Here is a 27,777-nt window from a genome sequence, read left to right as displayed (position 1 = left end):
CACCACAGGACTACTGTCTCAACTCTCTCACTGTTACTGGGCATAAAGAAATAAATCACATTATCCTTTCTAAGTCAGTTGGAGGAAAGAGGTAAGATGAGGATGAATTCTCCACTATCAGAGCTCAAGATCTTTGCTGTAAAGGAGCAGAAATAAGAGCAATGTCATACCCTATATGACAGAAAGGACAGTGTTCCTTTTAACCCACACGTACATGTTGTCAGCACTATTGTTAAACCATGGGTATTAGTCTAACTTTTCAACTCATACATAAAATGAAGAGACAGAAAATGTTTTTTCTTCTGTTAATGGCTGACACTAGTGGTCTAGAACATAACTTGTTCAATGAAATGAAGACACAGAAAACGATAAAGATAATGTACAAAAAGATGAAAGAAAGGAAATGGCATAGAGTTATGTATGTATCTGGAGAGCAGAGGATGAACCTCATTTAGCCTGTCTTTTGTATTAGCTTTCTTCTGGACTCATCTGCAAGAAGACCTCACCTCCTATACAAACAACCAGGTGTGCACATGAGTGGATTAGTCCATCAATGACTATAAGGTATGATCAAAATCTACAATGAATATTTAAATTAAAAGTTACTGTAGCAGTGCAATGCATAATAGCTAAATCTTGGAGGCAGCCTATATGTCAATCAACAGGTGCATGGATAAAAAAATGTGGAATGTGGTATTTACACACAATGGAGTACTACTCTGACATAAAGAAAGATAAATGAGTCATTTGGAGGAAAATGGAGGCACCATGAGACCATAATGTTAAGCGAAACAAATCAGATGCACAGGCTTAAATATGGATGGTTTCTCATATATGAGAAACCCAAACTATAAAGAAAGGACAAATGGGAAGGGGATCAACAGATGGAGGGAGGGGGAGGAAGAGGAGGGGAAGGGGATGAAAAAGGAATTGAGATGTGTTATGTACATGTACCAATTCCACACGAGGAATGTAAAGGTTAAGTACTGCAAACATGTTCTAAAAAAAAAATTATTATAGTGAAGAACACATTGCCATTAATCCTCAAAATTCCCCTTTTTTTGAACACAATTATCCCATGGTTCTTGCCACTTTCTGAAGCAGGGCTGGACATCTTTTGATCTTCAATTGATCTTCTGTAGCTGCCTCCATGTACCAAATTCATTCAAAATGTTTACCTTTCATGTTCATTTTGACTTTGGGGAAGAGCCGGAAGTCACATGGATGGTGAGTAAGGTGGATGAGGACACACCATAATGTTCTTATGAGGCTGCCTTTCAGTTGGATGGCACTGGGCAGCAGCATTCACTGTAGTTTTGATCATACCTTATAATGACATTCACAAAAGAGGACTTCCTTGCTTTAGAAAGGGGCAAGAATGATGGGATAAATGTGTTTGAAGTGAGGGGGAGCATTTTGAGGGGATTAGTGGCAGTGTTTCTCTTACTGTTATAATTTTTTTCACTGTTCAAGGTTTATTTGGTGTTGTAGTTGGTATGACAGTTGAATTGTTCACAGGTAGATCTTTTCTTTTTACATTATATGGCAATGTACACTACTGATATATATATATATATACGCACACATATATAAATGTAAATACTTCATAAAATATATACATAATATATATATTACACAAAATAAAATCCTTTAAAACAGTTATGCACAAGACATGCAGTATTGGATTTATACACTGGATCCCAGACTGTGACCAATTGGGAAAAAAGTCAGACTAGGCTTGGTTGGTGAAATTTGGTTTGAAAGGCAAGTGGAGCCTGTGAGATGTTGGCCATGGTGTTGCAGTGCGCTAGTTTATACTAACCAGTGTAGGACTACTCAAGTACCATCTGGCATCAGCATACAACTGTGGGGTTTTGTGAACCATTTCTATCTCTAACTTTGGGAAACTGATGTTTTTCCCAGGCCATCTTAATACTACTGTTTCAACCACAGATAAGATAAAAAGACATCATGCACAACCTCCAACTAAGTCCTCTTGTAGCCAAGATAGCGAAGAGGTGAGAAACTAGAAGACTTTAAAATTTCAGCTCTTTCTGGATCTCCCCCAGGGGATCTGCACTCTTCTTCATGAGGCCTCTTCCTCAGGAGTCAGAGTCACCCGACAACATCGGAGACCCCATTCCATCCCAAGACACAAGGAACACTAGGAAAGATGTCATCCTTTATCCATAGAACCCCTTAATCATGGTAGAAACTGGGTGCATCCTCCTAAGATTCTTCATTATACTTTCTCCCAAATCTGCCCCAAACACTCCAATGGTCCAGGATGTGTAGCCTTTTAGTTCGATCACTTCGTGTCAACCACTTGTTTGTGAACCTCTTTCCGATGCTCCTTGCCCCCATCAGTTCCTAACTTGGAATGCAGATTGTCCACACACCAGCAACATTCACTCCACTCCACACAGGCACACTGGAATCTCCATGCCCCCAAGGAGCCACCCATGGCAGCTTTGTGGGTGAACTCCCAGCCTTTCCCTCATCAGGTAATGGAACTGGGCTGAATCCAGATTGCAATTACTTCCAATAACACTGTTTTTCAGAAAGCCACTTATCTTCCAAGCCACATAGGTCAAGATAGGCAACTGGATTTGAAACAACTAGCAACTTGCAATTTGGGCTGTACTTTACAACATTAGGAATGATGAACTTAAAGAGGTTCACATTACGCTGGACCAAATTAAGACTGCTTTCTGCCTCTTGCTGATGTGACCCAGCTGTGAAACAACCAGCTCAGAGTTTGTGGTTACATCACAGTCTTTGCCAGAGGCAATTTTTGGTGTTGGAGATCCATCATCTCTCTCTTCAATTTGTCTTTTATGACGTCAACAAGAGCAAGTTCAACTGCCAAGTCCTGCATTAAGATACTGATGGCACAGGCCATGCCAACAGCAACAACCTGACAACTTTTGTCTTATTCTGGGGGACCTGTTCTTCCTTAAGGAGATTTACAATCAGCTGGTCCTTGAGTCTGGCCATCTTGGATTTAGAACCAAGTGAAACCAGGAATGCCCATTGGGCAGCCACTGGGGTGTGAGGTTGTGAGATCTGGAACTGGCGGTAGTGGCTCCAGCCTGTAATAATTTTCAAAAATTTAACTATTGATATATTTTGATCATACTTTGAAGCCCTCCATGATCCAATCACCCCCCCACCCCCACCCCCACACCACCAGGAGTCTCTTAGGCCAGTCAAGTTGACAATTAAGATTAACTGGCACATGTCTTATACCTTCTAGATGGAAGGAAGGCAGCCTTTGGGAAGATGACAACTCTACACAGTGACTCCTCAGTTGTGCTGTTAGTTCTGAGGTGGATCAGGAGCAGCCATGCAGAAGAAGGGGAGAAAGGAGGCAAGAGCATGCCAGCTCTTGTGTCACTATGGACACAAGTCTAGAAAGACAGGTGAGCAGCTCGAATACCTCTTTTCTTTTTATTAATTATATTGGTACATTTAAGGTATACAATATAATGACACTCATCATTGGAAATTTGCACCTTTACATAATCCATCTTGGTTCTTATTTTTTCCCCCTTCCTCTGCCCTCCCTTCAACCCCTCCACCCTTCCCTATTTACAAAGACTTTGTTTCCATTTTTTCCTTTTCACATATTAATTCCATTCCCTCCTTTCCTTTTCCCTATCCCTCCCACTTCTCCTTCCCCTTTGCATCTTTTTTCCTATTTCACATTATCTATTATACCTTTTAGTCCTTATTTACACTTTCAGTTTCTCACACTAGAGAAACTATTCAGTATTTACACATGTGTCCTATTTTTTTCACTTAAGAGTGTCACCTCAGTGTGCATCCATTTAGCTATAAATGTCTCTAGTTTCTCATTCTTTGTGGCTGAGTAATACTCTGTTTCATAGCAGCACAATTCATGATAGCTAAAACTTGGAAACAACCCAATTGTCCATCAACTGGAGACCGGATAAAGACATTTTTTTTTAATCAAATGCCTCTTTTTTAAAGTTAAGCACTCTATATTCATTCACAGGGTACTTCATACTATTTTTTGTTTATTTATTTGTGGTGCTGGGGATCGAACTCATGGCCTTGCATGAGCTAGGCGAGAGCTCTGCCACTGAGCTACACCCTCAACCCCACAGGGCACTTTAGAGGATCACATATTTGAATTAGCAGCACATCCATGAATGAGTCTCCCTAAGGCACTTTTGGATCAGAAGGCTTCTTGCCTGGTCTTTTGGTCCCCTAATTCAGGCATAGCTGCTGTAGACAATTTCAGTCACATGGACAAATTCAGGTGCTATTATGAATTTAGGTTTTACAAAGACAGCATGAAATATGGCTAGATGTGGAGCTGAGCCTATATATATAATATATGCTATATATTAGTTGTATTTAATTAATATGATAATAAATATCCAATTTCGTATATACATACGGCATACTTCATTATGACTCACAGTGTCGTTTTGTTAGTAATGGTATCAAGTTGGATAGGATGGGAACTTTCTCTTCTGGATCTATTGTGATTCTCTTTCCTTAAAATTTTTGTGCATGTTATGATCCTCTTTCATGTTCCTCAAGATTCTTCTTTGCAATGTGTGTTCATCCCTTGTGGCAGAATTGATTGATTGTTGAAAATTCACAGCTGTTTTATGAGCAATTGATAAAAATTTACTTTCCAGGAGTAGGTGTTGATACAAGCTGCACCAGGTCTTCAGTTGCTGTTTTCTTTTTTTTTTTGGTACCTGGGATTGAACTCAGGTCCTTGCGCTTGCGCAGCAGGCAGCAAAACCACTGAGCTAAATCCCCAGCCCTTCAGTTGCTGTTTTCTATTCTTACAAGGAGAGTTCTTTTAACAACAGGAGCAGAAGTGACAGTGGTTATCTATCCCACACACTCAATACATGATTAATCTTTACGAAACTCCGTGAGCCATCCCCATCTCCATTTACTTGTTGGTGGAAAGGTTTGAGCAGGGGCAGTCTGATTCCAGAGCCTGTGCCCTTCGTCACCACTTCCTGCTTCTTAAAAATCACTCTTTTCCCAGTGCAAATTGGCTTCATGGCTGTTAGCGTTATCTGGAGTGGTTTCTCTGTCCTCAATGTAGCAATCAGAAGAATTACATGGATTATCCTGTATTTTGATAGACGTTTTAACTTCTGATTGATTTAACATCCATTATAAAGTTAGCTCTGCTATACAGAAGTGTAGTTTTTGAACTTTTCTGCATTATCCAAATCTCTATAAACTGTAGTAACTTTGAACTTCAACGAACAGATTTTTCATTCCTTCTTGAACTAGCTTTCCTGTTGCTGAGATGCAATACCTGACACCCACAGCTTAAAGGAGTAAAGGTTTACTGTAACTCACAGTATCAGAGGTTTCCAGGCTGGGGATGGTTGGGCCCAAGGCAGGCCTGTGATGGTGGAAGGGCATGGTGGAGCAAAACTGCTTGGTTCATGGCAGCTGGGAAGCAGAGTAGGGGAACAGTGCCACGGTGGAAGGGCTGAAGGACCAGACATAGATCACAAGGCCATACTTCCATGACCCACCCAGACACACCTAGAAATGTGTTCCATTGATCCCTGGGGTGGATCCCAAAGCCCATCAAGTTGAAATTCCACCCTAACTTCCACACTGCTTATAATGCCTTACATTACATCATCAGTATTTTTTGCTTTAAAATATCTGTTGTCCAGGATGAAGTAAATTTTTATTATTTATTTATTTATTTATTTATTTATTTATTTATGGTACCAGGGATCAAACTCGGGACCCTGCGCTTGCGAGGCAGGCGGTGGAACCACTGAGCTAAATCCTGGGCCCTGAAGTAAATATTTAACATGGAATACTGGGGAGGGAGATGAGGGGTTGGAACAGCTAGGAAGAGTGATATTGACCATAGGTAGATGTGGATGTCGGAAGTGGGAGGGAGTCATACATGGGCAGGGAGGAGAGACAAGCTGAGGCCGGGCTCTGTTCCATGGAGAATAAAGAAGTGGTAAGAGAGAAGGGGTGGTGAAGTGAGATTTGAACCTGACATTAAAGGATACAGTGGATTTAAACTGATAGCCTGATTCAAAACAATTTTTGGGAGTGAGAGTATGAGCAAAGTTTGGAGGGAAAAATGACCAAGATGTGAAATCTCTCTTTTTTTTTTTTTTTTTTTTACCAGATGTAGCGATCTCTGTTATTATAGTTATTGCTTTTTGGCTTCTGAGATAATTTTAACTTGTTTCTAGGAATGTTATCACTGCTCTATCTTTATTGTGACCAGATGCGAGTAGATTCAAAGCAATCGGAATTGTCTGGAAACATTCGAGTGTGTGTAGAGCAGGCACATCAGTTAGAGGAAGACTGTGTTAGATTATAAACAAAAGCCAAAACACTTTGCCGAAATGACAAAAAAGAGAAACAATAAAATCTCTATAAAATAAATTGCTAATTCATTCATCTACTAAATATAGTGTTGTCCAGCTCATTAGGCTGCTTTAAATGTATACTTTCCATAAAAATCACGATTTTGTAAGCGACAGCTATTCATTTTTAGTTGTTAACTCATCCTTCTCTATCAGTTGTAGGAGCCTCAAAAAGCATTAGAATTATTAGGGCTTGAGAGAGAATTGAATCCAGTCCTTATAGTTTTACAAATAAGAAAGTGGAAGTGCAAAAAAATAAAATGATCCTTCCGTGGTCATGTGACTATGTGAGAGCCGACGCTGAAGTTCTGATCTGGTACTGAAGCCATGAAATGCTTTTTCTCCTAATGCTCTCTTGGGTGGCCTCTATGGCAACATTTGGAAGTCAGCACTGTACAAATTACATCATACATTATACACAAACAGTGTGGTGCATTATAAGTCATATACAGGCTTTATGAAACAAAATACAGTACAAACTAAATTGGATTTTTGCTGTATAGCACATTAGGGAGATTGGAATTAGAGGCAAGGATAGAGAATTATGAGAGTATTGAAAAATAAAAGAAATTGATAAAGTAGTAGACCAAAGTAGATTCTTCATCAGGGAGAGATATGATTACCATGTGTTCTAGAAAGATTATTCTAACATTATACAGATAGAGTACTGGCAAAAAGCCACTTAGAAACTAAGAAGAAAAATGACACTAGATTCTTTTGAGATGATCTAGGTTTGATGAGAGAATGTACCTTATGGTGAAGGTGGCAGCCCTGACCCCCTTTTGATGAGGGACTGAAAGTGGGGAATGATGGGGAGAGATGAAAAATTATTTACTATGGTTCCTGACCAAGGATTTTAAAAATCTATGGAAATGTATCTACCAAGATCTCAACCTTTATGATTTTGATTTTGTACTGAGTGAATCCTTGCTCCATGGTCTGTTGGTATTTATAAAATGATTAAGAACAGTGTTTTGGGGGTTAGTGGGAAAAATAATACTTTTAAAAAGTGGACTTACAGATCCCTAAATTTTTTCAGAAAAAAAATTTTATTCCTTTTCCTTCTTGTTGTGAAATAAGTGAACTAATAAAGATCACTGATAGTTAATGCTGAGAAAATGAATATATGTATGTAAAGTCACACTCAGACTTTGTAATAGACTTACCATTCAGAATTAATAAAATATTATAAACATAAGGGTTATTTGCTTTTGAGTACACTTGTATTCTCTTTCTCTCTCTCTCTCTCTCTCTCTCTCTCTCTCTTTCTTTCTTTCTTTCTTTCTAATTCTCTTCCCCAAATCCTGTGGTACTGTCTAGTTTTTATTTTAGTGTACAGGTACCACCCACTCTTTCCTGACTCCTGTTTGCAGATGGAGTCTTGTGGGAGGAGAGGTGGAAAGGGAAGCTAATGGTGCTAAACATCCTGCCTGAATGAGCAGAAAACAAAGCAATTGTGACCCTTGCTTTTAGGGAAATTGGAGCAATAGGATGTACTTAGAAACATAGAATCCTGCCTTTATCTACCTCATTCTCCTGCTGTACATCACACATTCAGATCTGAAAGTCCTGCAATAAAATGTGGAGGATTTGTGGAAGAGCCCTTTAATCTTTTAAAGGTTACTGTTCATTGTTTTGCATTCCAAAATATGTATCTCTCCTCTGCCTTGTACTTTCTGATGTATAGGCTGAGGGGTCACAAATTCAAGACTTCATCTTGGACTTCTCTAAACTCTAGACTTGTATATTCAGATGCCTTCTCATTATCACCACTTGTATAGGAAATAAGTATCTCACTTTTAACATATTCATAATTGAATTTTTTCTTTTTCCCCCAGTGTCTGTTTTCTCCACTCTTCCCCTTCAACCTTCCCCCATCTTAGTTACTTTTGACTCCATCATTAGTTTTTTTTTGAAGGGGGTGCGGATGACAAAAAGAAAGACTGCAAAACCTTGTAGAGTCATTCTTGACTAGTTTCTCTAATCTTTTACATCTAATTTGTGAATCAGCAAATCCCAACCACCATACCTTCAAAATACAGGTACACCCAGGCTTCCAGGTATGATAAACTGGCTTGAAGCTAACCAGTCTTCCCACTGAGAACACTTAGAAAATGTGAATAGCATACAGAAAAACATCTGCTCGAAGTCATTGGTTACCAAGGCAGCCAGGATTTGAGGAGTCATAATCCTAGCATCAAGGGAATTTCAGAGAAGTGAGATTTAGCTTCCAAGTCATGTTTGCCCTTGGGGCAATGCAGGCTAGGAGGTATTGAAGTTGAGCAGGAAGCAGTGAGCAACAGTCTGGTTGTGTTGGGGAGATAAAAACTCTGGTGCATGGTGTGCCAGGTGAACAGATCCAGATTCTTAGTTAGGAGGCCTGGAAGGCTGCCAGTGAGCAGTAGACAAACCAGACACAGACGAGGCTTGACAAAGATTGCAAACTTCAACCCAATAAGCTTGAAACCTAGCTGGGATAATGATTCTGCTCCTATTCCAATTACACTGCAGAAGCTTTGAAGGAAGACATCACCTTCTCTGTTCCTCCACAATTTTATCTGTGCAAGGTCTTGACCCATTACTAGACAGGACCACGGGACCATGAAGATAAGAGAAACACCCAAGGGGGAATTTAAAGTAACACTGAAATTCTACTCAAGAGAAATATATGAGAACGTGGGGAACTTTATTGGAGAGCTGAAATCCACAGTAAATAATAAATGGAAAATTTGAGAACTAAAAAATAATCTTTTCTGATTGTGATAATTTTTAAGTACCCTTTCTTCTTTTTTTATTTTTTCCTTAAATTCTTTTATTGGTACATTTTAGGTATACAATACATTTGCATTTCTCATTGAGAACTTGTACCTTTATATGATGCATCTTGGTTCTTACTTTTTCCCCATTCCCTGCCCTCCCTTCACGCCCTCCACCCTTCCCTATTTACAAAGACTTTATTTCCATTTTTTCCATTTCTCATCATTTTTCCTTTCCCTTCTTTCCTTTCCCCTGCCCCTCCCACTACCCCTACCCCTTTGGACCTTTTCTTCCTATTTTACATTATCGATTATTCATTCTAATCATTGGTACATTTTAGGTATACAATATAATGACATTCATCATTTGAAATTTGCACCTTTACATAGTCTCTCTTGGTTCTTATTTTTCACCCTTGCCCAGCCCTCCCTTCAACCCCTCCATTCCTCCCTATTTACAAAGATTTTGTTCCTATTTTTCCATTTTCTCATATTAATTCCATTCCCTTCTTTCCTTTCCCCTGCCCCTCCCACTGCCCCTACCCCTAATGACATTCATCAATGGAAATTTGCACTTCTACATAATCTCTCTTGGTTCTTATTTTTCACCCTTGCCCAGCCCTCCCCATCAACCCCTCCATCCCTCCCTATTTACAAAGATTTTGTTTCCATTTTTCCATTTTCTCATATTAATTCCATTCCTTTCTTTCCTTTCCCCTACCCCTCCCACTTCCCCTTCCCCTTTGCCCTTTTTCTTCCTATTTCACATTATCTATTATACATTTTAGTCACTTTCAATTTCTCACACTAGAGAAACTATTCAGTATTTATACATGTGTGTCCTATTTATTTCACTTAAGAGTATCGCCTCAATGTGCATTCATTTAGCTATGAATGTCTCTAATTTCTCATTTTTTATGGCTGAGTAATACTCCATTTTATATAAAAACCACATTTTCTTTATCCAGTCTCCAGCTGGGTCAAATGGGACTTCCAGTCCTAGTTCTTTAAGGTATCTCCATACTGATTTCCACAGTGGTTGCACCAGTCTATACTCCCACCAACAGTGAAGTATGCTGCTGAGATCTCAATTGGAATTGCATTGAATCTATATAGCAGTTTTGGAAGTATGGACATTTTCACTATATTGATCCTTTCTACTCAGGAGAAGGGGATGTCTGTCCACTTTCTGATATCATCTTCAATATCTCTTTTCAGAGTGCTGTAGTTTTCAGAGAAGGGGTCTTTGATTTCTTTCATTAAGTTGATTCCTAGGTATTTCAGTTTTTTGGATGCTATTGTGAAAGGAATTATTTGCCCTATAGTCTGTTATTCATGTAGAGGAAAGCTACTGATTTTTGTGTGTTGACCTTGTAATCAGCTACTTTACTGAATTTGGTTATTAAGTCTAGAAGACTTTTGGTGGAGTTCTTGAGGTCTTCTATATACAGTATCTTGTCATCTGCAAATAATGACAATTTGAATTCTTCATTTCCTATCTTTATTCCTTTTATTTCTTTCTCTTGTCTCATGGCTGTGGCTAATGTTTCCAGAACTATATTGAAGAAGAGTGGTGATAGTGGACATCCTTGTCTTGTTCCTGATTTTAGTGGGAAGGATTTCAGTTTTTGACCATTTAGTATGATATTGGCTGTTGGTTTTTCATAGATGGCTTCTATCAGTTTGTGGTAGAGCCCATATATTCCCATTTTTTGTAGGGTTTTTATCATAAATGCATGTTGGATTTGTCAAATGCTTTTTCTGCGTTTATGGAGATAATCATGTTTTTTGTCCTTGGTTCTATTTATATAGTGTATTACATTGATTGATTTGCATATGTTGAACCATCCCTGCATCCTTGGGATGAATCCTACTTGATCAGGGTGTATGATCTTCTTGATGATTTTCTGCATTCTATTTGCCAGTGTCTTATTAAGGATTTTTGCATCTCTGCTCATTAGTGAGATTGGCCTATAGTTCTCCTTTTCTGTTGGGTCTTTCTCTGCTTTGGGGATCAAGGTGATGCTTGCTTCCAGGAATGAATTTGGGAGTATTGCTTCCCTTTCAATTTCATTGAAGAGTTTAAACAGTAGTGGCAGCAGTTCCTCTTTAAATGTCTTGTAGAATTCAGCAGTGAAGCCATGATGGCCCAGGTTTTTCTTAGTTGATAAGTTTTTAATTACATTTTCAATTTCATTTGTTGATATTGGGTTGTTCAGAATTTTTAGGTCTTCTTCATTCAACTTTGGTAATTCATATGTATCTAGGAATCTGTCCATTTCTTCTGTGTTGTCCATCTTATTGGCATATAGGTTCTGGAAGTAGGATTGGTGATCCTCTGGATTTCTGCTGGGTCTGTTGTAGTTTCACCCTTTTTATACCTAATTGCATGGATTTGGGCCTTTTCTTTCCTTTTTCTGATAAGATTGGCTAAAGGTTTGTCAATTTTGTTGATTCTTTCGAAGAACCAACTCTTGGCTTCATTGATTTTTTTGTATCATTCTCTTAGTCTCCATTGCATTGATTTCTCCTCTGATCTTCATAATTTCCTCCCTTGTATGAACTTTGGGTTTGTCCTGCTCTTCTTTTCCTAGAAGCTTGAGGTTCAGCAATAGGTTGTTCAATTGGGCTCGTTCTGTTTTCCTAATATGCGTATTCAAGGCTATGAATTTGCCTCGTAAGACTGCTTTCATTGTGTCCCATAGATTCCAATATGATGTATTGTCATTGTCATTTAATTGAAGGAACTGTCTGATTTCTTCTTTAATTTCCTCTGTGACCCATTGTTTATTCAGAAGTGTGTTGTTCAATTTCCATGTGTTTATGAAATTTTTGCAGTTTCTTTTGCTATGGATCTCCAATTTCATCACAGTATGGTCTGGTAATATACAGGGGATAACTTCAATTCCTTTGCACTTACTTAAATATGTTCTGTGCACGAGTATGTGGTCTATTTTGGAGAATAACCCATGTGCAGCTGAGAAGAATGTGTATTCTGATTTTGTGGGGTGGAAGACTCTGTAAACATCTGTTAAGTTCATTTATTCAAGAGTTTGAGTTCTAGTATTTCATTACTTATGTTTTTTCTAGTTGATCTATCTATTTGTGATGGTGGGGTATTGAGGTCCCCCACTACAATTGTATTAGTGCATATATGACTTTTCATGTCTGTTAGTATTTGTTTTATATAGTTAGGCACACTAGTGTTTGGTGCATAGATATTTATGATTGGCATCTCTTCCTCTTGTATGGTTCCCTTTACAAGGATATAGTGTCCTTCTCTGTCTCTCTTAATCAGTGTTGATTTGAAATCTACTTCATCTACAAAGAGGATAGCTACTCTGGCTTTTTTTCAGGTTCCCATCACATGGAGTATTGTTTTACACCCTTTAACTTTTAGTCTATGAGTTTTATTTTGAATTAAGTGTGCTTCTTGTATGCAGCATATTGTTGGATTTTGCTTCTTGACCCATTCTGCTAGTCTATTTCTTTTGATTGGTGAATTGAGACCATTAACATTGATGGTTATAACTGGAACATATTGACTTATCATTGTCATGACTTTTTTTTTGTTGGGTTCTCCCCCTTTACATTTAATTTCTTGTCACACCAGATGGGTTCATTCTGCTTTGCATCCTGGAGTTGTGATCCTCATTGTCTGTTCCTAGGATATTGTCTAAAATTTTTTGTAGTGCTGGTTTGGTATTCATAAAGTTCCTAAGGTGTTTTTTGTCATGAAAGTATCTTATTTCTCCATCAGTTTTGAAAGATAGTTTTGCAGGGTGCATCAATCTGGGTTGGAGGCTGTTTTCTTTTAGGGCTTGGAATATCTTCTTGCCTTGAGAGTTTGGATTGAGAAGTCTGCTGTGATTCTGATGGGCTTTCCTTTGTATGTGATTTGTTTCTTTTCTCTAACTGCTTGTAGAACTTTGTTCTTCTTTTCAGTTTCTGGAATCTTAACAATTATATGCCTATGTGTAGATTTTTTTTGATCAAGGCTATTTGGAGTCCTATGTGCCTCACTTATCTGTATGTCAAGTTCTTTTCCCCTGCCTAGGAAGTTTTCTGCCATCATTTCTGTGAACAGATTTTTATGTCATCTGCACTCTCTCCTGTTCCTTCTTTGACTCCAATCAGTCTTATGTTATTCTTCTTTGCATTGTCTAGCAGCTGCTGGATTGATTTCTTGTGTTCCCTTACAATTTTGAAGCAATTTTTCTTTTCGTGGTCACTAATTGCAATCTTATCTTCTATATGTGAAATTCTGTCCTCACATTGGCTCATTCTGCTGTGTAGACTTTCAATGGAGTTTTTGATCTCCTGAAAATCTGTTTGGATCTGTTTTATGGATTCCATTTGTTTCCTATGTTGGGATTCCATCATGTTCCTGAGCTCCTCTCTAGATTTATTAATCATGTTTTGCATTATGAGCACAATCATTGCTGTTATCTGAGAAATTATTTCTAATTTCATTTTTTCCAGATCCTATTTTGTTGCCAGTTCAGGAGGTCCAGGTGGTTGAGTATCACAGTGTTCCATCTCATTTCCTTTTGGGGTTGCTGTAGGTGATCTGGAAGTCTGGTTTTGAGACTTATTTACTTGTCTCCTCATTTCACCCCCAGGGGTGTGGGTGCTGTTGGCACCTGTGCAGCTCACCTCCTCTGAGCTGGGAGAGGTGGGACAGTGGCTCTGAAGCCCCTTCCTCTGGGCTGGGAGCAGTGGGATGGCAGCTCAGAAGCCCCTTTTTCTGGGCTGGGATCAGTGGGACTCCCTTTCTTCTTGATAAATGTGGGGTTTTCAATTTTGTTAGTTATCTCAAAGAGTATACCTTTGGTTTTGTTGTTTCTTTCTGGAGAAAAAGACAAATCATAGCTTTGTTTCCAATAGGCAGCTCTAGGTAACCCAGTAAACTGCCCCAGGATTCGGCTTTCAGAGCTGCTAAATACTTCAGTAGATAATAGCTGAAACCAGAGTGAACCTAGATCATCAAAGCAACAATGACATCACCACCATCACCACCACACACATGGGGTGGGAGGGAGAGAACAGAAGAGAGCAAGAGTATGAAAGGGATGGGAAAGCAGATCCCCAAGTCTATGTATTTCACATCAGTTGTATCAGTCCCAAAACTTGATCACCAACCAAATGACTAACAAGGCAGGAAAATGGGTGTGAAATCGGCGTTTGCTAATTAACTGGCATGAAGTTTCAGTTGAGCAATACGAAGTTCTTACCAGCCGTGGTGGCACACGCCTGTGATCCCAGCACTTGGCAGACAGAGGCAGGAGGATTGTCATGAGTTTGAGGCCAGCTTGGGCTACATAGTGAATTCAGGGCCAGCCTGAACTACAAAGGGAGGCCCCGCCTCAGAAAACCAAAAGAAAAAAAAGAAAAAAAGAAAAAAGAAAAAGTTCTAAAGGTCTGTTGTATGGCATATTAACTAAACAAAAATGTGTTGTAAGTTTAAAAATTTTTGTGGGTAAATTTCATGTTACATATTCTGACCACAATAAAATATAATTTAAAAAAGACAGCGTTATTACAAAAGCCCACCCCAAAAGTAAAAAACTCTACTTTGCTAAATTTCCTTCTTCTTTTTAAAGTTTTCAACACAATTAGTATGTGGGTGAGTGTATATACAAATGGGCGACTTACACTTCAAAACAGCAGGGTTTTGAGATACAGTAAAGGAAAACATTGCTTTTAAAGATTTAGTGAAAAGGTGGGATTATATGACCTCCTTCCCTGGGATCAAGTAATTTAAGGATAATGGTATTGGAATGGCCTGAATTGTAGGTGACTAAGTAATTGGGTATAGGAAGATTTCCATGGGTCTGTGACTTTACAGCAGGAGTTGGGTTCCTTGGAAAACAAATCAGAACATTTGTTAAAGGTGTATATTTATCACAACTGGAATATTTTCAGGTCTTCTGTTTCAGTCATTCACATCTGTGTCTTGCCTAAGATTGAATGCTTTTAATTTCTTGAGCATATCGACCATAAATACTCTGTGAACTTGATGACATGGTAGTCAATGGCCTATAATCTCAAATAGAAAACTGTGCTGATCTGGCACGCTGTGAAGAAATTTTTATCTCTCTAGCATTATCAAAAACCTGACATGCTTTTAAAAATTGTTAAAATTAACTATGATGTTTGCTTTAGTGTACACATTGCCTTATAATTTACAATTTATTTGCCATGCTGAAAGATTGATTTCAGATAGGTCTGGCTTGTCTGGCTGGGGAAAAAAATTGTCATTCTGTTTTATGGAATAAAGCAAGATTCCACAAGACACATTCAATTAAAATGAAGCGAAAACTGCAGTGTTTGAGAATGGTAATGCCTTGTGTTATCTGAATTTATTGATCAAAATAAAATCAGTGTTCCATTTCCAATCTGCCTGCAGCAGCATGCTCTTCTCAACAGTCTCAATTTTTTGAAAAAGCTTTTTCACTACAGCCCCCATCTCTTTTGAGCATAAAAAAATCTTGCAGAATTACATACTAACAGGGATATTATTAAGTTGGTCTCTATAAAGCAAGAAAGAGAGCCAATAAATGAAAAACCCATAAGGAAGGGAACTACTGAAGGGTAAGCTTAGCACCTTCAATTACAAAGAGGTTTCCACTGAACTCAACAGGTTAGATTCGAAGAAAGACTAATCTTACATTAAAAATTATAGCCTCAGAGACCATGGAAAATAGTCCTTCATGTAGGCTCTCAAAATCTTTGCAGAAAATTATATAAGTATTGGTTTTAAACTCAATTAAATGAGAACAATCAAGGAAAGAAGAGTAGACGATACTTATCCAAGTTAGCAGTTGTTGTAAACTATGCTAAGGTGCAGTGGCTAAAACAAAAAACAGTTTTTCATCTCAAAACTATCTGGGTCAGGAATCACCTGGGTGATTCTTTTAATTCTCATGATGCTGACTGAGATGATTGAGGGGCGCTCAGCTGGCAGATGGACTAGGCTGGAGTTTCCCATGTGCTTTTATTTGCATTTCTGCAATCCTGGTGCATGCAGTTGGCAGACTGTGTGCACAGGGTTTCCACTTTTCCTAATGATTGCAAAGAACTTGCCGTAATCTTTTAACCTAGCAAAAATGATGTCAGCAGCAGTGTGAGTTCTTTAAGAAGCCAAGCTACAATTAGGTGTAGAAGAGTTTTATTAAAGGGAGGCACCTGTGAAGAATGACGATACAGAGAGCGGGATTAGCTGGAGGGTCCTCCCACCATCGTGTAGGTCTGACATCCATGAAAGAGGGGAAGTGAGATTGAGTAGTAAATGATTCAAATTTCCATAGGATTTTGGCAGTCACAGCCCTGAGCTTGAGAGGAGTCCTGTGGCAGGAGGAACTGGGCTCTGTCTGCTCCATGGGCTCCAACTCCACCACGCTAAATCATTGAAGGAGGTGCTGCCATGCCTCTGAAAAGGCAGCAGCTGGAGCCCCAATCACCTGTCCTCCCACAGTGCTTTCTCCTAAACAGCAGTGGAAGTGAGGTGCCTCCACAGCAGGTGAGTTACCCAGATAAGCAAGGCATAAGTACACTTGGGAAGACACAGGCAGGCAGTTAGATGAGCAATTAGACACATGAATAAGAAAACGACAAGCTTTGGTCCATATTGTAGAGAGAAGAACCGTTGTCCTGACTAAATGGCCTTGGGAGGGCATGAGGAATTATACTCTCCCTCTTTGATCAAAGAGAAAACAGCTGGGGCCTGGCTGCAAGGACTCAAGTCTTTTGGAGGTTTATCTTCTGAGCTTTTTGTGATTTATTGTCTGGACTTCTTGTTTTGCCTTTCCACAGTTCATTGGTCTGGACCAGGGTCTGGTGTGGATTGGGAGCTCTATTAGGATGCTTGGGGAATAGAATGGTCAGTCTTTATGGAAATATAAGGAAAATAATACTGAATGCAAGCCGTAACGCTATGAGCCATTATGCAAAATCACTAGGGCCAGAACAATTCTATTTGACTCATACATTATTTATACCCGAAAGAAAAGTGAAAATAAAGTTTATGGGCCCTAGCATGTTAATATTCTGCTTTGGCTCTTCAGCTGGAACTGTCCAAATGACTTCCAGGACTGGGGCTCCTTTTATTTTCCACCTTCAAGGAAAGTGTGTCAACAGGGACTCAAGTAGATTGTTCTTTGTTGTCCTCATTAGGAACAGATGCATGGCATCCAAGGTCACAAAGGAAGACAAATAAGAATTTGCCCTGGATTGGAAAGTGATTTCTACTGAGTCTAGAGTGAAGCAGTCTTTTGGCCACCAACCATGCTCACCTGGGCAGCTTCTGTAAGGTAGACCTCAGGACTCCAGCCCATGAGAAGCTAGCTCAGGGGGTCTGGGACAGGGCCTGGGGCCTCTTCCTATATTTTAAGGAGCTTCATTCATAAATATACTGCACAGTAAATTTTGAAAATTGTTGCTTTCAAATTTAGGTAAGAGAAAGGAAGCAGTTATAAGAACAATGCTCAACATTTGATTAATCCATAATGTATTATTATAAATTAACTATGGACACATGTACTGTATTTTAAAGTGATTCTAACAAGTACATCATAAATAACGACTTTGTACTGAGATCTTTCCTAGGAGTTGATGATGCCCCCAAAATATTATGCCATCTTTTCCTTAGGAATCTCACAGTTTGGTAGAAGAAATAGGAAAATATGCATTAGGAAAATATGCATTAGAGTGCCAAATGTATTATAAATAGAAAAATATCTATAGATATCTATAGATCTATAGATGGGAGTAATATATTCTGGAGCCATAAAGAAGGCTTACAGAGGAAGTGACAAGCTGAATTTTGAAAGATGCATTCATAGGTACTAAATAGATTGGTGTAGGAAAATCTAAAAGGGCTGATATGCATAGACACAGGAGTACTTGAGTACTTGCACATAGTTTACTTTTGGTAGTTTACTTTTTTGTTGGCATCAGTTCAACATTTCGACCAATAAAAGTCAGAGTAGAAGCAGGAAGATAAGGCAGGAGGCAGCGGCAGAAGAAATGAAATGATCAGAATGATGAATCAAAATGTTCAGAATTGTTTACATAGAGAAAATAAGGAGCTGAGGAGCTCTTCTAGGTTTCTGAGTAATTATACGGATGTGTGATAAAATGCAACAGGACACAGGCGAAGAGTTCTTGTGACGAAGGAGTAGAGAGAATGACTTTGGTTTTGCACATGCTGAGTTCAGTATGAGAGTGGGTATTCCAGAAACAGTTGTACCAGTTGTTCATAGAAGGGATCAGCACATTGTTGACTAGCCACATCTTTACCACGCTCTTCTCTCTTGCTGGTAGAGCTCAGGCCTTGGGTTTTGAGTCGCTTCTGCAGCCACGTGCTCTGGGAAGGTGAGCCTAATTTCATCCTCGACGAGGAATGCCAAGAGGCTGTTCTGCTCAAATATCTGTTCCAAGTGTGGTGATTCTATTCCCTTCACAACTGATCTGATTAGGAAGTGGCTGTTGATTCATTTCTCATCAATGGTAATAAAGGGATATATTCTGGGCCCTGTAGGAGACTTTCTTAGTGCTTATAAACAGAACCAAGAGAAGATTCCCTTTTCTGCCTTGGGCCATTGGTGTGAGAGAACGTTAAGCCTAGAGCTGGTGTGAGCATCTTGAATCCAAGGAGTGAGCTCACCAGTATGTTGAAGACGGCTGATGGAAAAGATGAAAATAACCTTGGCCCTTGGACTGGAAAGATGGAAATAACCTTTATCTTTGGATATATGATTAGCTAACTTGCTAAGACACTTTTCTTAACACTTTAAGGAATAAGATATAATAAACCCCTTATTTTAAAGTAATTCTTAGTTGGCTTTTCTGCTACTTATAACCAATTATATGAAATTTTGGATTTGGGCTCTCTATGTGCCTGGCTTGCTGTGTCCATCTACCTATTTATTGTGCCCATTTTTAAAATCATTTTAACCATTTTTAAGTGTAGAGTTGAGTGGTGTTAAGTATGTACCCATTGGTCTGAGACAGATTTTCAGGACTTTTCATCTTGCAAATCTGAATCTTTATGCTTGTTAAACAACTCTTTTTTCCTTTCTCCTTAATTTCTGGAAACCACCGAGGCTTTTATTAATGAATAAGCTGTAATTTAAATCATGTGAGAGGGTAATCGCCCTGTCCAGAGACAACATACCATTAGGGACACAGATGTTTTAGGAGTAAGCAGAGGAAGGAGATGGAGGAAGACTGGAGATAGAGAACTGGGGGAAATTAATCTGGGAGGAGGTTTTGGGCAAGAAGGGATCACCATGCTGAGTGCATTGTGGAAATGAAAAAGTCTGTTCAAATGAGGCCTAAACAATCTTGAGAGTGTTTTGCTATTAGGAAGTCCTGTGTGATAAAAGTCTGAGCAGTTTCAGTGGAGTAAGGAAGATTAGAGGATGGAGTTGCAGAATGAATAGCAACCGAAGGAATGAAAGGTTTCACAGCAGAAGAGAACGCCACACAGTGGTTCCTCTTTTTCTAAACTGAGATATAAAGTCCGGGCTCATCCCTTTAACATCCGGCTGGAATTTCCCATTTTCCACTCTAGGCAGTGGAGAGCACTTCCAGGGGGCTGGAGCAAACCAGAAATGTGAGCTTCAGGTATACTTGTTTTCCTCAAGTTGCCTAAATGAGCACATGGACTCTAGAGCAACTTGGTGCCAGTTCTTGTTTAGCTTTGTGAGCTCTGTGATTGTATTTTGTTTTATACTTGTACGGGGGCCCAGGCAGAAGTATTGTTTCTTTGAAAGAGTTTCATTTGCCATGCAGAGAGCTCTCATTTCAGTACTCTACTAGTTTTAGGGGAGTAGACCGCGGGAGGCATATTTGGTCCTTTCACACTCTCTTAGTGTCTCCCCAACAGTCTCTAGTACTTTCAATTCAAAGCAGCTTTAATACTATTTATTTCCCTATGTCAGTTTCGGTGGAAAATAGATTAGTCATGTGCAGCAACAAAGTTCGCTTTTCTCTTCATATTTTTTCCTGTGTACCTACAAAAATGCACATTTGACTGAAAGGTTGCAATCTGTTTAATGATAACCCCAACTCACTGAGATGTTGTTAGTGGACTAATGCTGTTCATCCCTTAAACTCTCTAAATGGGGAGATTTTATAGTAGATTCCTGGATATCCTCAGGGCTAACTTTACATGTGATTAGGTTGTAAACTTCCCAGACTTGGATGATGTGAATTGTTATCTTCTCCTAAGGAGATTAGTGTAAACATGTTCCTACACACCACAGATTAGGCATATTCAGATAACAAAACTGTACCTATTCCTAGAAATCACATAGAAAGGAAACTTGGATGATTGTGGGTATCTCATTTAGTCATCTAATTCATAGTCAATGGGTAAGTCAAGTATTTGCCACATGTAAGACTGAGGCAATTTCTGTTTAAAGGGGTCCTGTGTAAAAGATATAACAAAAAATTAAATGTTTTGTGAAGTGAAAGCTTCTATTTTTGGAAAATAAAATTTGTACATAGATGTTTTATGTGGGTACAGGAATGATATGTATGGTTTACTGACTTTTCTTTGCTAGAAATTATTTATCTTCTCTCCTCCTATTCCAAATCATTGCTTCTAAGATCACATGGATATGAGTGATTTTTCTGATTACTGATTAAAATGCACAACATAAATCTAGAGACTAAGTATATTAAGACATCAAAATACACTGAATTAATCAGTAAAAGTTAGAATGTGAGTAGAACCATCTTTGAAATAGTGTATGGAAATATGTTTTGAATATGCAGATTGGTTCACAGGATGGTGTTTTCAATGAATAAAATAAGTCTTGAAGTAACTTGAGGCAGTAAATATCAATTAAATCCCACAAGAGTAGACATATGTTTACATGATAAAGAGAAAGATTTTAGAGAACAAACCATCCTGGGCTTCTGAATATTTAAATAAGGATATGTCACTGTTAACCAAAATAGTGGTGTTAAATGAAAAGACAGTGACTGTGAATAAAGCTCTTTAGTGTTTATTTTGCTGCTTTGCAGTCACAGTATATGCTGGAATCCAATCGGAGCTGTTTATTCATTCTCCAAATGTCTCAAATGTAAAATTGCTTGTTGGCACTTAGTCCCTGTGGGTACTTACAGATTTGAAGATTTAATTACCTGCCTGCTCACTTTATTATGAAATGGTCAGCCTGTGAAGCCAGCTCTAACTGATAATCACCTAGGAGGAGAACCTGCTGGTTTTTACCCTGATGATCTTAATTATTGTCGGTAGTTCAAGAAAATAGTCTCTTTAATGTTGTTGTTAACCAGAATTTTTGATGGTGTCAAAGGCAGGGAATATAATTCAATGCTAGAAATATCCAGATAGAAGGAGGCCTGCACACAAAAGAACTAATGAGAAGGAGGAGTATAATTGGACTTGCTCTTTTGTTATTCTTCCCTCAAATTCCCAAGATGACCAATTTAGTCTGGAAAGGCTGTCTCTGGATGGACAACAGACATTATTCCCTCCATTTCTAATGATGTCAACTTATTTTTAAAATGAAACAAAACCACCCCCCCCAAAAAAATGCCCATGAAGAGTTTCAAACTTAATAGGCCTTGCAGGTTGATTTCTACCCATGCGCCACTAATTTCCAACCTCTGTTTCAAACCTTTCTCACTGTGTATGCAGAAGTGATTTCTCTATTTTCTGAACTATAAAACAATTGTTTTCTATGCAGTTCATTTGTAAATTAATCATAAACAACCCCATGACGCCTTTCCTATTATATCTTGAACTGTTGTTTAAGTTTTTATGCCTCTGAAACTTTCCCTTGCCTTGAACCTCTAATCAATTTTTAACTCCTTCAGTACAGATGCTATCTAATATTTCTTTGTATTTCTCCCACTTCCAAATGCAATGAAACTTCAACCCATTTATGTTGATTTTGTTTTGTTTCATAAGGATGAGTATAGAACAGTGCAAATCTATATTTACTATTTCTATAAGAGTACTGAAATGATAGAAAATGAACTATAATCAATTCATATTCATAAAATAATGTTTATTTCTCCCTGGAAATTACTGCAGAATATTTTTCAAGACACAAATACTTGTAAGAAAACTTAGTAACTGATTCATGAACTCAGGTGTAGCTCTGAGTTTCCTCATCATAAAAGCTTGAGTAGATAAAGGAGGAAGAAGAGAGGAAGACTATGTTAGAAACTATATACTCTTTAATTCTCACAGGTCCCTGGGTTGGAATTATTATCCCCATTGTAGAGATGGGGAGCTGAGATCGAAGAAGTAATGTAGAAGGTCACACAGCTTCTGTGGGGGACTCGATCTTAATTTTGGCCTGACTGGCAAATCTCTTAGTGAAGCAGCGGCTGCCTCACCTGCTCCATGGAGATGATACTTAACAAATGTTCAAGTTGAAGGAACTGTGGGGAATATAGTCCACAGATCCCAAAATGGTGAAGTAGCTTGAGTTTATCTCCAGCAGGTCTCTCCTTGCTTAATTTCTCCATTCTGGTGGCTTCAGTTTCCTCACTTTCCTCTTGGCTGTGGGAATCCGCATAGCTACTTCTGAAACCAGCTTTCCTTCCCCAGCCACAGGGCCAAACCTACAATCCAGTCTCAGTCTGTGCTGTGTTCTCATTAAGGCTTCAGTTTGGTCCCCTGGCCCATGACTGTCTTCTGATTAAGTCAGTCTTTATTTGTACACTTTATTTGGCCCTACATGGGTTGTTATTCTTCCAGATAACATTTAGAAGATGTGGAATTTGGAATGTAATAGGAGGCATAATGAGAGGTAGAGATTCTTCAGTGAGAGTTGTTCATTTGCATCTCAAGACAAGTCCTGCCATAGATTTGCCTAAAAGATAACATGCTTTTTGAAATTAGATGTTCATGCAATGTTTTTATTCTTTGGCAAATGAGGACCATTTGAAACAAAGAAATAAACAAAAGGGCTTGGAAATCAGAATTGGTTGAGATTTGAAGTAGTCTGTGCATGATATCTGAAAACTTACCCCTTTTAATGGGTAGTTTGTGATTTTATATTGCCAAACTGAAAAATTTATTTTAATAAGCAGATTATTTTCCAATGTCAAGAAGACACTGTATTGAGTGCCTTGTTGGAGGTGTTCTGCTCCCCTCATTCTAAGGGAATTGTCCTAAGTGTATGGAAAGGATTTCTGGAAACACTGTTAAAGATACGCGAGTAGGCTCAAATAGTTTCAGTGCCCTGGGTTCTGATGAAAATGGAACTTGAGCTTTGCCAGTCATGAATGGTCCACTGAGTGCTAGTTATACAAGCAGGGATTTTCCACTGGGACATTCCAAATATGGCAACGCTTAAACTGTAATCAAAGAATTTCTTTCCTCTGCCTCCACATTCATCCATAAAAGCCTTCTCTTCACACTCCTTTTGTGGACTTTCAAACCCCTTTAGTTTAATACTGCCCAATTTATGAATCACTGTTTGCTCAAACTCTTCAGCTTATCTTTTAATAGCAGTGGTTTTTGAGAGCATGATTTTACATCTGAATCAGAGGTTTTTAAATTGTTGATTCTCATATTCAATAAATCAGATTCTCTCTTTTTAGGGAAATGTTACTTTGCATTAGTAAGACGCTGTCTCAGCAAATCTTTCATAATCAAAGCAAGCTCACATTTTGTAAAAATGTATTGGTTTTTAGTTACTTCTGTTGCTCACAGGTGCCAAATATATTGGGAGATAGAAATGTTTCATACTCATGCTAGAGAAAGATATAGAACCACTCCCCCGCCAAAAAAATGTCCTGGATCACCATAGTCAAAGAGAATCTACACAGTTTCTTACAGTATATTCCATATAGACAGCATGAACTACACTTATTACATTGATAAACGGTCATAAATATGTTTCTTTTTTAATGATTAAAATGGTAAATTTTATTTTATTTAAAAATTTTTACTAGTATATATTTGCAGTACATAATGATTACATTCATTGTAGGCCATTGGTACATGTACATAACACATCTCACTTCTTTTTTTCCCTTTCCCTCCACCTCCTTTTATTTTGGCAGCATCAGATTTGTTTACTTATCTTATAAGTCACTATAAAGTTAATTATCATCCATACAGATTAACTGCGAGGCCAAAAACATATTAAACACATGAGATAATTATACTAAATCGAGGTACACTTTTAGATACACTGTCCGTGCTGGATAACAATAACTTTTTTTCTCTTTCTCTTTTCTTCCCTATAAATGTGTTTCTATGTCTCCCAAAATTTTCCAGAGAATAACTGAGATTCCACACAAAGCATGAGAATGTGTAGAGTTCCTAACCATTTAGAGCAGTCGGTTGTGCAGTTAAAATCCCCACTTAAAAGCTGTCTTAAATCCTAACGGTGTATCTGTTCACCCATATGCGCTCTCTCTTTGCTTTATTTTTTATTTCTGTAGCAGGCAGTCCTTTCAGGAGACGCAATGTAGTATCTGAATGAACTCTGAGGGAATGCCTTGCTGAGGACATGATGGCACTTTTGCTTGCGTCCCCTTAAACTGGAGAATGATTCGTCCCTGAATCAAGAAGCTTGGTTCTAGCTGTGTGGCTGAGCAACTGTGCTGGGTGCTGTTGGACTTCATCCTGACAAACTCCGAGTTTTCCCTGTGAGAGATAAGGAGGCTTGAACCGCAGTCTTCTGACCTCTCTTCCCGCTGCACCATTGGAAAGCGAGCAGTGGGCACCTTTGCAGGAGTTTACCTTGTTAGAAGATGTTAATATTCTGGGGACTCTTTCATATTTTCACTGTGAAATAATATACATATTTCTCCCATGAGAAGACACAGAAACGAAGTATAAAATGAACTGTTTGCATTTAAACTGCCTATTACTAAAATTACTTATTTTGGTGAGTCAGCATCTTGACTTGGAATCTAGTGTGTCATGATGTATTTCTTAAGTTCATCACTTCAGGAAAATGGCTCGGGAAGTGGGTGGGCCAAAGTTAACAAAACGAGGTAGTTTAAAAAGATCCTTTTAAAGTGTATATGTTTGAATTAGGGTTTCCTTAAGAAATGAGTTTGGTTGGCATTTCAGAGCAAAGCATCTGGTAATTAAAAATCGGTATAGTCTTTTACTGTTTTCTTCTTGGCCCTTTTTTATGTTCTCTTAAAGACTGGCCTCAGTATTTTTAAACATATGCACATATCAGTAAAAGAAAATGAGCATGTATTAACATGATATGTATTTATTTGTAAGTTACACACACAAGAGCTATCTCTAGCTAATATATATCAAAGAACAGTATACAATTTAAGAAGTTGACCACTAGAAAAAGAGATGGGAACATTTTGATAATTTCAAATTAAAAGATCTATCATAGGGGCACATATGATTAGATCATTGTTTTTATTTACAACAGGGTAAAGAACTCACAGTAATATCAAAAGTATTTATACTGCCATTTTTCCTGTTTGAACTTGCACCATTACTTTTATTTTCAATTTGGATTTCTTTGCAGAGATTTCTGTAAAGCCCTTTGACAATTTTGAGAAGGTTTAGTTTAGTATAAAAACAATCTGTTGTACAAGGCCTTGGATTTGATCTTTAGCACTGAAAAAAATCTCTAAGTCTCTTTAATTAGGCATATACAATTAATGACTCACCATAATGTGTTAGAGCTCAGGAACCAGTGAAAAGAGTGAATTGGGAAGTCCCACTCTTTCCTCAATTTCCTGTGCATAACATTTGTGACATGTTACACTCTGACATACAGACACGTTTCTTTCAACAGTTAAGATTAGTCAAGCATAATTTCTTTTTTTGACTTCTGGGATAAAATAAATGGAAGTGAAGTATTTTCTTCCTTAACTGCCATTCCGAATTATTGCTCTCACGGTATAGGAACAGGGACAAGTCGCCTATAGCAAAGGAGAGGTCACTGTTCCTTCACAATTAGTAGTAACCACTTAACAATTTGTAAAGTAGATATCATGTGTTTCCCCTTCCCTCCCTGAGTCTTCTAATCATCAAGTGTATTCCTGCTTAATGATGACTAAATTGATATTAATTCAGGCAGGAAAAGCAGAAAGGAAGAATTTTTTTTTTTTTTGGAAAGGAAGAATCTTTGTTCTTAGTATTTTCCCCTAAACATCAGCATGCCTGTGAATTTGCATTTTTGCTTTTTCTTTTCTATGTGATTAGCTGTTTTCTTGCAATTTGTATTCACCGAGGTAGCAATGCCAATACCTTTCTTCAGGAAAGGCTTTAACACACAAAGTCGGTTCAAGTGTCAATTGTCTGTTTTCACAAAGGAAATATATTCCTTTCCACAGGGGGGAAAATGGAAAATCATTGAAATAGAATGTGTTACAAGGCTTTTAAATCATGATTAATATATTTTGCCCAACTGCCTGTTTTGACAGTTGGGAGCTATGCATATTTTCTTTCTGTCTTTTTCGAGTCTTGGCTATTATCTGGGGCATGTTGTGGGATATATAAAGACAAATTCTGCACATGGATGGTGGTTTTGCCCTGAATAAATGAGTACAGTCTGCCCACATTTTTTTTTTTTTGGTGTGTGTGTAGATTGTCTTGGTAATCTCATCGCTGCTTTTTAGTGCTGCACTTAACTTTTCTAGTGTGAAACATTCCATCTTCAAATACATTTGGCACTTGCTGGTAGCAGAGTTGACTGAAAATAGTGCAGTTTTGTAGGCAGTGATTTGCTTTGATCATGAAAGGACATTTCCTGGGATTGCTCTGAGAGAGCATGAAAAGAAAAATGATTATCACAGACACAGTTTTGATGTCCACCTTTTAGATACACACTTCTCAAATGACTACTGTATACTTAAAATATGTCAAAGGTACATCAACCCAGGAAAGAAGTTTATCTTATTTTTCAAACCTGGAACTCTCTGGAGCTAAATAATACAGGGTGAAATAAAGGAGTTTGACATTTTATAACCATGCCATGTTGAAAATGAGTACTTCCAGCTTTCTATCCAGTACTGTCATTTTCAGAAAGGAAATAGAGGAAAGCTTGCCAGGACAAAACACCCTGTCATGTTCTCTGTCAGAAATCCAAGAAGGGAAGTTATAAACCCCATGCTTCTGCTTGGACTCACTTATGTAAAGTTGATTTTTAAAATCTAAATTATATAAGCAGTACATTCTTAGTTTAAAAAAATTAAAAATAAAATTTCTCTATCCTTCCCACAGACCATCTGGTTCCCAAATCCTGCTCCTCAGCTCCCCACAGGAGCCATTATTAACCATTATTAAGAATTTCTTACAATTGCTTCTGGGCATGCGAGAAATCGTATACACTCAGGCTCACACAGTGCCTGACAGCAGGCCGGAGTTCCAGGATGAGGAGTTCTGCGTGAATCGGCACAAATACCGTGGAGCGCCATCTACATGAAGGTACATTTCTTGTAAGGTACCTGAGTGACCATTTTTCCTCACTTGCTTAATCTCCCTGAATGGTCATGCCTCTGGCCAAAGTTTCTCCCATTTTCTAGTCATTTATGTGACTGTTGCCCAATCCTCCCTGATTGTGGGTTGTCTAATAGGTGCTCAGAATATCAAAGTAATCTGTTAGTTCGCAGTTACTGGGTTGGGCCTT

At 38.3% G+C, this 27,777-nt stretch overlaps 1 long non-coding RNA gene and 2 pseudogenes across 1 annotated transcript; 1 reads left to right on the top strand and 2 right to left on the bottom strand.

The window, feature by feature from the left end:
• On the top strand, positions 1 to 27,768 carry LOC147829279 (uncharacterized). Its single transcript, XR_015449306.1, has 3 exons — positions 1 to 564; positions 3,257 to 3,422; positions 27,372 to 27,768. It is a non-coding gene; the product is annotated as an uncharacterized LOC147829279 (long non-coding RNA).
• On the bottom strand, positions 2,037 to 3,006 carry LOC101723890 (L-lactate dehydrogenase A chain pseudogene; annotated as a pseudogene).
• On the bottom strand, positions 8,290 to 18,557 carry LOC147829280 (uncharacterized; annotated as a pseudogene).
• Positions 27,769 to 27,777: the final 9 nt, after the last annotated feature.

This window comes from Heterocephalus glaber, unplaced genomic scaffold (genome assembly GCF_053883595.1).
Source record: "Heterocephalus glaber isolate CG9 unplaced genomic scaffold, H.glaber_assembly_v1.0 deba00000676, whole genome shotgun sequence".
NCBI classification, from domain to species: domain Eukaryota; kingdom Metazoa; phylum Chordata; class Mammalia; order Rodentia; family Bathyergidae; genus Heterocephalus; species Heterocephalus glaber.
The sequence above is the reverse complement of the archived record's forward strand: the minus strand, read 5'-3'. Positions and strand labels throughout refer to the sequence as shown.